This window comes from Aulonocara stuartgranti (assembly GCF_965226115.1).
Source record: "Aulonocara stuartgranti genome assembly, chromosome: 19".
NCBI lineage: Eukaryota > Metazoa > Chordata > Actinopteri > Cichliformes > Cichlidae > Aulonocara > Aulonocara stuartgranti.
This window is the reverse complement of record NC_138955.1, coordinates 25,594,118-25,604,159: the sequence shown is the minus strand read 5'-3', so window position 1 is coordinate 25,604,159 and position 10,042 is coordinate 25,594,118. Positions and strand designations below refer to the sequence as shown.

General features: G+C 37.0%; 1 long non-coding RNA gene across 1 annotated transcript; it reads right to left on the bottom strand.

Annotated features, from left to right (window-relative positions):
- Positions 1–1,296: 1,296 nt before the first annotated feature.
- LOC309695960 lies at positions 1,297–2,739 on the bottom strand. The gene is made up of 2 exons (XR_014273269.1): positions 2,459–2,739; positions 1,297–2,029 (listed from the first exon to the last, which is right to left on the bottom strand). It is a non-coding gene; the product is annotated as an uncharacterized lncRNA (long non-coding RNA).
- Positions 2,740–10,042: the final 7,303 nt, after the last annotated feature.

Here is a 10,042-nt window from a genome sequence, read left to right as displayed (position 1 = left end):
GTCACGTGGACTTCTTTTTGTTTCACCGGTGGCGTACAAATGGACATTTGACAAAAGATGTTCTCAGTCAGATCAGTCGTTGTGTTTCTCCTTGGAGTAGAGGAGTTTGCTTCATCAACAGTTGTATCAGAGTGAGTAGATGCCACAGCAGTGGCAGCTGTTGGTCTGCAGACTGTGTCTGTGATAGTATCACTCAGGTTGACTGTGCTCATACTGTAGAACTGCACAGGCTTCAGTTCATAGTTACAAGAGGGTGATATCTCCATCATTTCATAAGAATCTTGGATCCTCTTAATCATGTCACTGAGGAGTGTGAATTTCAGCATCACTGCTGTACCACGATTACGTGACTGTAGTAGTAGAGGAAGACCACTGGGTGTTCTGGAGTGTGGATCAAAGAAACCATATTTGCCTGATGTGGATCTGAACACTGCGATACACAATCCACTCATAATCAATAAGGCATACTGCACATCTGACAACAGGCAGCTCAGTCCTGCTTCTAAGCTGAGAAAGGTATCTACTGCCTCCTCTGGAGGTTCTTCAAATGTCCCATACCGGGAAGGCTGTGTCATGTCGACATCATACATAGACCAGCGAGCATCAACTTTGTCTGGCAGCTCATCGGTTGCCAAATGAATATTTTTAGGAAATCTTTTCTTGGCCTCTTTGTACATCACATCACCTTTATCCAAGACCAGATTAAGGTCAGCTGTAGTCATGTTATCATTCTCATGAAGGAAAGCAAGAAATGTGAGTGAGTTACATGTGCACTGCTTGTTTCTGGAGTCTCCATATTTGGGATGAGCCTGGCTGTGAGATGCACAGATATGTGTAACAGAGGGCTGGTTTTCAAAGTTCACTCTTTCTGCATGAGATGGTCCTGCCACATCACTGTGACGGCCTCTTTTTACAATATCAGCATAACCCACCTGTGGGGCACTTGACACCTCAGGTTGGTCTCTATGGTTTACCTGATGATCATTAAATTCATGCTGCAATCCAATCTTTACAGCATCTGCATAGGATACCTGTTGTACATGTGCAGGAACATGTTGACCTGCCTGTTTGACACCATCAGCATTGGTCTTTGCAGACACAAAGTCTTCTGCAGAGCTCTGAGGAAAATCACACTCAGCTTGTTCACATGTTGGTACTTCATGAAACTCATGGAACTTCTTCCAGCGTTGTTTTGCAGCTTGTGACTTTTTCTGCTTCCTTGGCATTTTTACACAAGTGTTTCTCTTAGTCTTTAGAAAATATGTTTATAAAATAAGAGTGGCACAGAGCAGGAGATGTTTTCTTTGTCTTTATATTTCAGTTTTTATTTCTCAGAAACAGATGTCTTTGTTTGTTTGACAGTTTGTCAGTCGAGAGAATAATATGCACTCTCTTTATTGGCTTGGCACAACTTAGCAGCAAGCGCAAAGTGAAAAACAGCTAGAGAGAAAATTTAGAAGAGAGAACAGACAGAGCGGGAGAAACACGGCTGGGAAATCACAATCAAACCGTGAATTAGAGTTTTCTTTATTTGTTCAGTTTGTTCTCAGGTAGAGGCAATATGCACTCTTTATTGCTTTAATGGCTTGGCATTTTTCAGCAGCAAGCCAAGAGTGAAAAACAGGTAGAGAGAAAATTTAGCAGAGAGAACAGACAGAGCAGGAGAGACACGGCTTTAAATCAAACCGCAGAGTTTTCTTTGTTTGTTCAGTTTGTTCTCAGGTTGAGGCAAAATATGCACTCTTTATTGTTTTATTGGCTTGTGCATTTTTCAGCAGCAAGCCAAAGAGTGAAAAACAGGTAGAGAGAAAATTTAGCAGAGAGAACAGACAGAGCAGGAGAGACACGGCTTTAAATCAAACCGCAATAAGATTCTTGGTTTGGCAAAATTTCTCACAAACCACAGGGTGAAATACAGATGGAAAGAAGGCAGAGACAACAGGTGGAGTAGGACAGAAGATAGAGGGGTTGGGGGGTTGGGATGTGAGATAGAAGACTGGAGATCTGGTCCTTGTTCTTCTTCTGCACACTGTGAACAAAAAACAAGAAAAAAAAATAATTTTAATAAAATTATATCACATGGTAATTGTATGAACTAATTGTGACTACTGAAAAAGGACAAAACAAATATTCAAGCTAAACTGTTGTCGGCTGCCATGTGCAAAAAGTTGCACAATTTGGCACTTTTTAAAAGAATAAATATTTAATTAAACTCAGCAATAATATTTTTAAATACAAATATGATTGAGTGAATTGTTAACTAATCACATGTAATGTGCAAAAATGTACGAAAAAAATATTTTAGCCCAATTGTTAAGCTGAACTTATGTGTATTTATTATAAAAATGTGTTTAAAAGGTCTAGCACAAAGTTTGAACCCATCACTTTAAAGCTTATATTAGTCAGACTCTTTTTTTAAAAATTTGGTGTACTTCTCTAACAGTATGTGCACACCTACCAGGCAAAGCACAGATGTGAGTCAAGTTCCTGAAAGTGTAAGACAAGAAATAACATGTTAGTTGTCTGTACAGTGTTATCAGACTAACAAAAAAACAAAGCCCACACGACATGATACACTGAACTTATAGTCAGCAGGGTAATTATAGAGTAATATAGCACACCAGCTGATACAGCAGCCATTTTATAATTCAAACTAATTAACTGAAGTATTTATTTAAGTACTTATATAAGGCTACTGTTAGACTGTTACTAGCCTTAGCATCGCTGCTAACGCTAGCATTCCTGCTAGCATTAGCACTTCAGTTAGTGTTAGCACTGCTGGTAGAACTAGCACTCTTACTGTTAAAACTGAGGCACAATGGCAATAATAAAGCTCATTTGTTACTTTTGTCTCACTGACCGCCAATAAATATCACAGGAATATCACAGGAATATTCTTTTTGTCAGTTAAAAACTGCTAAGGCTAGTGTTGGCACTATAGCTAGCGTTAGCATTGATGCTAGCATTAGCATCGAAGCTAGCATTAGCACTGCTACTAACAGCAAAAGTCATAAAGTACTCTTACTGTTAAAACTGAGGCACAATGGCAATAATAAATCTCATTTGTTACTTTTGTCTCACTGACCGCCAATAAATATCACAGGAATATCACAAGAATATTCTTTTTGTCAGTTAACAACTGCTAAGGCTAGTGTTAGCACTATAGCTAGCATTAGCATTGAAGCTAGCGTTAGCACTGCTGCTAACAGCAAAAGTCATAAACCTATATAAATGGTAGCAAAGGTTATTCTTTTTTTGCTTTCTTTATTCTTTGAACTCTGTTGAACTTTAAAAAGACTTGATATGTGAGTTTAAATGTCAAACATGTATTTTTACCATCATAAAATTAAAACCGTGCTGTACTGAGTGTATTGTACTTACCACAGCAGAGAGCAAAGCGGAATGACGGCAGTTGGTGCAGTGATTAGTTAAAGACTGATGAGGCGTTCAGGTGGTGCTTGGAAATTTGAGCATCAGTTTGAACATCAATAATGAGCATATATATTTCTCTGTCATAGAGAGACAGAGAAAAAAATACACAAGACTCACCAGCATACAAATTGGTACTTTTTCTCTTTATGTCACTCATTCGCTTATACTCAGGAAAGAGGGCAACTGGCATTAAATTAGCAAATAAAAAGTATGTCATCTTGAACTGTTTTATGGATTTTATTTTAAGACTACTTTGAGCGTATTCGTGGGGAGATAAACTATACAGACTAAAAACAGAGACATTAAATGAGATTCGATTATTTAAAATGTGGGAAAATACACTACAGACAGGTAGATGCTGTGAGCTTTAATTATCCAGTCAGAAAAGATTATTTTAAAGTCATCAACTGACTAAAACTGCCGAGGTATGAAAAACCTGTGTGGAGAAGACAAGTCCACCAATACACAATCAACTTGAATTTAACAGGGCAATAATTCAGGGCTCTATTCAGTTAGCCTATATTAACTACTGACATACTGTTAATCTGTGGCAAAAGCCTGTCAAACCTGTCTTATTGTACCTATTGAAAAAGTTAATCTTACTACAACTGCTTAGATGTAACACACATTTTTGATTTAATCTTGGCAGAGTGAGAGACAGAGCTCGTTAAGCAGGCAGGTGTGAGCCTGGTTGCTATAGTGACTGCACCCAAGGGCTCCATACACACGGACACAGACATGTGGACTGAAATGAATTAATTGCTGAATTTTGAGTTAAAAATTTTGAATGAGATAAAAAAACAAAAAAAACAACCTGAATTTAACCTGAAAACAACAGTGCTGAACTGCTAAAAGCTGAAGGTTACACAGAAGAAGAAGTTGGAAAAAAGCTGAAAATGTTTTAATTGTAAATTAGAAAAACCTAAGAAATGAGAAAAGAACATTTAGAGTCAGAAAACATCTGAAAGAATATTAAAAGGTCATATTCTTTGAATCACTGAATGACTCAAATGTGATCCCTCCACTTGGATCCACACAGTTTAAAAAGTTGACATCTCTGAGCTTTGAAAGACAAGATGTTGGAAAGAGAACAACGATGGCGACGTTTTGAGGGTAAAATGATGGCTTTAACACTGAGGACACAGCAGCAGTTGAAAGAGAAGTGTTTAAGATGAATCTTGGCAGAGTGGCAGAGAGAGCTCGTTAAGCAGGCAGGTGTGAGCCTGGTTGCTATAGTGACTGCACCCAATGGCTCCATACACACGACACAGACATGCACCTCACTTTTGCTGCTTAAAATGAACAGAAAAGTCAGGCCGAAACAAATCGTTCCCAAATTAAAAGTACATGTCGTACTGACAAAATTCTTTCACCGTGAGCGACAGCCATGTCTAGTCTACCAAATTCTCAGTTTTCATGCCTGTGGAGTTTATTATATGGACGTGGTGACAGTGTAAAGACACCATGCTCTTCTGATTTTCAAACGAACCTTCTGAGCCATTTTAACATTAGAGTCTATGGAAGAGTTGGAGGGAGGAGGCTGTGCATTGGTGACATTTATGAAAGAACCATAACACCTAGTACAATAGTAAACACATTGGATGAAAGAGGACAGCCATGGCTACGTTTTGAGGGTAAAATCATACCTGTAGAGCAAACGCTGCGGACACAGCAGCAGTTTTAAAAAAGATTTTAAGATAAATTTTTTTGCTCCTCTCACTCTAGCAGTTGAGCTGTCTCACTCTAGCCCCAACATTCCGTCCCATACACACCCATTATAAACTCTGAAACGGGTAAAAAAACATCATGAAACTTAAACTGGAACTGAAGAAAAAGTATAATAGATATTGAAAAGATAAATACAAGTTGAATAGTTGAATGTCTTGTCTTCGTTTTAAAGTTTGAATGGTGGCTCTATGTCAATGTATGTGGAAGTAGTAAGAGTTTAAAAATGAGTAAGTTGAATGAGGATTTGAAGGGTCTCCCCATTGAAATACATTATAAATTTTTGTTGAATAAAGTTGAATAAAATTAAAAATATAAATGTTAAAAATGAGAAAAATAGAAGCAATGTTGTCCAAAAGAATAGGAATCTAACGATGTTTGAATGGTTTTTCTAAGTTGAACGGTTTTGAAGGAGTAGGCTTTCAAAAAACGTACGGAAAAATAAAATATAATAATAATAAAGATTAGAATAACAATACTGTGAATGCTTTTCAAGCATTCACACTAACTAGAAAGTGCATTTTCAGAAGAAACTGCAGTGTGAATGCTTGAATCTGAATGTATGCATTGAAATGAAATAATTACTGAATTTAAGTTAAAAATTTTGAATGAGATAAAAAAAAAACCCCGAATTTAACCTGAAAACAAAAGTGCTGAACTGCTAAAAGCTGAAGGTTACACAGAAGAAGAAGTTGGAAAAAAGCTGAAAATGTTTTAATTGTAAATTAGAAAAACCTAAGAAATGAGAAAAGAACATTTAGAGTCAGAAAACATCTGAAAGAATATTAAAAGGTCATATTCTTTGAATCACTGAATGACTAAAATGTGATCCCTCCACTTGGACCCACACAGTTTAAAAAGTTTACATCTCTGAGCTTTGAAAGACAAGATGTTGGAAAAAGAACAACGATGGCGACGTTTTGAGGGTAAAATGATGGCTTTAACACTGTGGACACAGCAGCAGTTGAAAGAGAAGTGTTTAAGATGAATTTTGGCAGAGTGGCAGAGAGAGCTCGTTAAGCAGGCAGGTGTGAGCCTGGTTGCTATAGTGACCGCACCCAATGGCTCCATACACACGGACACAGACATGCACCTCACTTTTGCTGCTTAAAATGAACAGAAAAGTCAGGCCGAAACAAATCGTTCCCAAATGAAAAGTAAAAGTCGTACTGACAAAATTCTTTCACTGTGAGCGACAGCAATGTCTAGTCTACCAAATTCTCAGTTTTCATGTCTGTGGAGTTTATTATATGGACGTGGTGACAGTGGAAAGACACCATGCTCTTCTGATTTTCAAACGAACCTTCTGAGCCATTTTAACATTAGAGTCTATGGAAGAGTTGGAGGGAGGAGGCTGTGCATTGGTGACATTTATGAAAGAACCATAACACCTAGGACAATAGTAAACACATTGGATGAAAGAGGACAGCCATGGCTACGTTTTGAGGGTAAAATCATACCTGTAGAGCAAACGCTGCGGACACAGCAGCAGTTTTAAAAAAGATTTTAAGATTATTTTTTTTGCTCCTCTCACTCTAGCAGTTGAGCTGCCTCACTCTAGCCCCAACATTCCGTCCCATACACACCCATTATAAACTCTGAAACGGGTGAAAAAACATCATGAAACTTAAACTGGAACTGAAGAAAAAGTATAATAGATATTGAAAAGATAAATACAAGTTGAATAGTTGAATGTCTTGTCTTCGTTTTAAAGTTTGAATGGTGGCTCTATGTGAACGTATGTTGAAGTAGTAAGAGTTTAAAAATGAGTAAGTTGAATGAGAATTTGAAGGGTCTCCCCATTGAAATACATGGGAAATTTTTGTTGAATAAAGTTGAATAAAATTAAAAATATAAATGTTAAAAATGAGAAAAATACAAGCAATCATGTCCAAAAGAATAGGAATCTAACGATGTTTGAATGGTTTTTCTAAGTTGAACGGTTTTGAAGGAGTAGGCTTTCAAAAAACGTACGGAATAGATAAAATATAACTAGAAAGTGCATTTTCTGAAGAAACTGCAGTGTGAATGCTTGAATCTGAATGTATGGACTGAAATGAATTAATTGCTGAATTTTGAGTTAAAAATTTTGAATGAGATAAAAAAAAAAAACAACAACCTGAATTTAACCTGAAAAGAACAGTGCTGAACTGCTAAAAGCTGAAGGTTACACAGAAGAAGAAGTTGGAAAAAAGCTGAAAATGTTTTAATTGTAAATTAGAAAAACCTAAGAAATGAGAAAAGAACATTTAGAGTCAGAAAACATCTGAAAGAATATTAAAAGGTCATATTCTTTGAATCACTGAATGACTAAAATGTGATCCCTCCACTTGGATCCACACAGTTTAAAAAGTTTACATCTCTGAGCTTTGAAAGACAAGATGTTGGAAAGAGAACAACGATGGCGACGTTTTGAGGGTAAAATGATGGCTGTGACACTGTGGAGACAGCAGCAGTTGAAAGAGAAGTGTTTAAGATGAATCTTGGCAGAGTGAGAGAGAGAGCTCGTTAAGCAGGCAGGTGTGAGCCTGGTTGCTATAGTGACTGCACCCAATGGCTCCATACACACGACACAGACATGCACCTCACTTTTGCTGCTTAAAATGAACAGAAAAGTCAGGCCCAAACAAATCGCTCCCAAATGAAAAGTACATGTCGTACTGACAAAATTCTTTCACCGTGAGCGACAGCCATGTCTAGTCTACCTAATTCTCAGTTTTCATGCCTGTGGAGTTTATTATATGGACGTGGTGACAGTGTAAAGACACCATGCTCTTCTGATTTTCAAACGAACCTTCTGAGCCATTTTAACATTAGAGTCTATGGAAGAGTTGGAGGGAGGAGGCTGTGCATTGGTGACATTTATGAAAGAACCATAACACCTAGGACAATAGTAAACACATTGGATGAAAGAGGACAGCCATGGCTACGTTTTGAGGGTAAAATCATACCTGTAGAGCAAACGCTGCGGACACAGCAGCAGTTTTAAAAAAGATTTTAAGATTAATTTTTTTGCTCCTCTCACTCTAGCAGTTGAGCTGCCTCACTCTAGCCCCAACATTCCGTCCCATACACACCCATTATAAACTCTGAAACGGGTGAAAAAACATCATGAAACTTAAACTGGAACTGAAGAAAAAGTATAATAGATATTGAAAAGATAAATACAAGTTGAATAGTTGAATGTCTTGTCTTCGTTTTAAAGTTTGAATGGTGGCTCTATGTCAATGTATGTGGAAGTAGTAAGAGTTTAAAAATGAGTAAGTTGAATGAGGATTTGAAGGGTCTCCCCATTGAAATACATTATAAATTTTTGTTGAATAAAGTTGAATAAAATTAAAAATATAAATGTTAAAAATATGAAAAATAGAAGCAGTGTTGTCCAAAAGAATAGGAATCTAACGGTGTTTGAATGGTTTTTCTAAGTTGAACGGTTTTGAAGGAGTAGGATTATAAAAAACGTACGGAAAAATAAAATATAATAACTAGAAAGTGCATTTTCTGAAGAAACTGCAGTGTGAATGCTTGAATCTGAATGTATGCACTGAAATGAATTAATTACTGAATTTAAGTTAAAAATCTTGAATGAGATAAAAAAAAAAACAACAACCTGAATTTAACCTGAAAACAACAGTGCTGAACTGCTAAAAGCTGAAGGTTACACAGAAGAAGAAGTTGGAAAAAAGCTGAAAATGTTTTAATTGTAAATTAGAAAAACCTAAGAAATGAGAAAAGAACATTTAGAGTCAGAAAACATCTGAAAGAATATTAAAAGGTCATATTCTTTGAATCACTGAATGACTCAAATGTGATCCCTCCACTTTGATCCACACAGTTTAAAAAGTTTAAATGCCTGAGCTTTGAAAGATACGGTGTTGGAAAGAGAACAATAATGGCGACAATTTGAGGGTAAAATGATGGCTGTGACACTGTGGACACAGCAGCAGTTGAAAGAGAAGTGCTTAAGATGAATCTTGGTACAGTGGCAGGCAGAGCTCGTTAAGCAGGCAGGTGTGAGCCTGGTTGCTATAGTGACTGCACCCAATGGCTCCATACACACGTACACAGACATGCGCCTCACTTTTGCTGCTTAAAATGAACAGAAAAGTCAGGCCGAAACAAATCGCTCCCAAATGAAAAGTACAAGTCGTATTGACGAAATTCTTTCACCGTGAGCGACAGCAGCTTCTAGTCTACCTAATTCTCAGTTTTCATGCCTGTGGAGCTTATTATATGGACGTGGTGACAGTGGAAAGACACCATGCTCTTCTGATTTTCAAACGAACCTTCTGAGCCATTTTAACATTAGAGTCTATGGAAGAGTTGGAGGGAGGAGGCTGTGCATTGGTGACATTTATGAAAGAACCATAACACCTAGGACAATAGTAAACACATTGGATGAAAGAGGACAGCCATGGCTACGTTTTGAGGGTAAAATCATACCTGTAGAGCAAACGCTGCGGACACAGCAGCAGTTTTAAAAAAGATTTTAAGATTAATTTTTTTGCTCCTCTCACTCTAGCAGTTGAGCTGCCTCACTCTAGCCCCAACATTCCGTCCCATACACACCCATTATAAACTCTGAAACGGGTGAAAAAACATCATGAAACTTAAACTGGAACTGAAGAAAAAGTATAATAGATATTGAAAAGATAAATACAAGTTGAATAGTTGAATGTCTTGTCTTCGTTTTAAAGTTTGAATGGTGGCTCTATGTCAATGTATGTGGAAGTAGTAAGAGTTTAAAAATGAGTAAGTTGAATGAGGATTTGAAGGGTCTCCCCATTGAAATACATTATAAATTTTTGTTGAATAAAGTTGAATAAAATTAAAAATATAAATGTTAAAAATATGAAAAATAGAAGCAGTGTTGTCCAAAAGAATA